Source organism: Bos taurus, chromosome 13 (genome assembly GCF_002263795.3).
Source record: "Bos taurus isolate L1 Dominette 01449 registration number 42190680 breed Hereford chromosome 13, ARS-UCD2.0, whole genome shotgun sequence".
Classification (NCBI taxonomy): Eukaryota; Metazoa; Chordata; class Mammalia; order Artiodactyla; family Bovidae; genus Bos; species Bos taurus.
In genome coordinates this window covers 43,339,578-43,340,336 of record NC_037340.1, presented here as the reverse complement: position 1 = coordinate 43,340,336, position 759 = coordinate 43,339,578, and positions in this window count along the sequence as shown.

Sequence of the window (759 nt, the reverse complement as noted above, 5' to 3'; positions counted from 1 at the left end):
TTTATTAAAGTGTAGTTTTCAGTACTTAGACAGAAAGGACTAGCAGACAGTCTCTAGACCTGAAGCTAGAAAGTTTGTGTCCATCTTGTCTTTAGAGAATGTAGTTGTGACAAGTTCTGATCCTGAAACTTTGCATCTCACTTTTTTCATTTGGAAACAGAAGGAAATATTCAGAGGTTTTGGAAAGAGAAGACAGGACTTTGTAGTGCAAAGTATGGTGAGGGGAGTAATGTGTCAAGGCTAGTACTGAAGCTCACTGGTCCATTCCTCAGCACATTCCCTGAATGCCTGAGCATTTAAGAAAGACCAGGATGAACCCAACAGAGGGTGGTTACACCAATTATCTACCTCCTTGAACAGGAAAGATTCTGACACATGAAAAAGATATGGGGTATTATTCAGCATTTAAAACAAAGTTAATCCTGTCATTTGAACCACACAGGTGAACAGGGAGAACTTCAGCTAAGTGAATTAAACCAGAAATAAAAAAGACAAATACTACATGATCTCTTTGTAAGTGGAATCTAAAATAGTAGAATTTATAGAAACAGAAATGATGACCAGAAGCTGAGACAAATCTGGGAAAATGGAAAGATGTTGTCAAGAGTCCAGACCTTCATTACAAGATGAATACATTGGAGACATGAGGTATAGCACCACAACCATAGTTAAAAATAATGGGTGATACCCTGAGATTTTGTAGAGACTAGATCTTAATCCTTCTTACAAACACCCCCTAAAGTAAGGTATGTGAAGCGA